Genomic DNA, 284 nt, shown 5'->3' with positions numbered 1-284 from the left:
TAGTCCTTTCAACACTTCTTAAATTCTAATTTTCTTCTATTTTCTCCCTTTACAAACGCACAATTATAATATAAGGTTTGCACCCCATCAACGTGTCGTCATAATATTTAAATATATGCTTACCCCCTTGTGCTTTATTTAATAAAGTCACACGGGCCCACTAATGTCCTTTTTCTTTAAAATTCATTCTTACTTCTTCTCCCCCAATTAGATTAGTCATAAACCTCTTTTTCACGACTAACTTCAATCACAGATAAAATACTAATATTTTAATATTATTTTAT

The sequence above is a fragment of the Theobroma umbraticum genome, unplaced genomic scaffold (genome assembly GCF_002168275.2).
Source record: "Theobroma umbraticum cultivar Fairchild unplaced genomic scaffold, ASM216827v3 scaffold_69.0, whole genome shotgun sequence".
NCBI classification, from domain to species: Eukaryota; Viridiplantae; Streptophyta; class Magnoliopsida; order Malvales; family Malvaceae; genus Theobroma; species Theobroma umbraticum.
The sequence above is the reverse complement of the archived record's forward strand: the minus strand, read 5'-3'. Positions refer to the sequence as shown.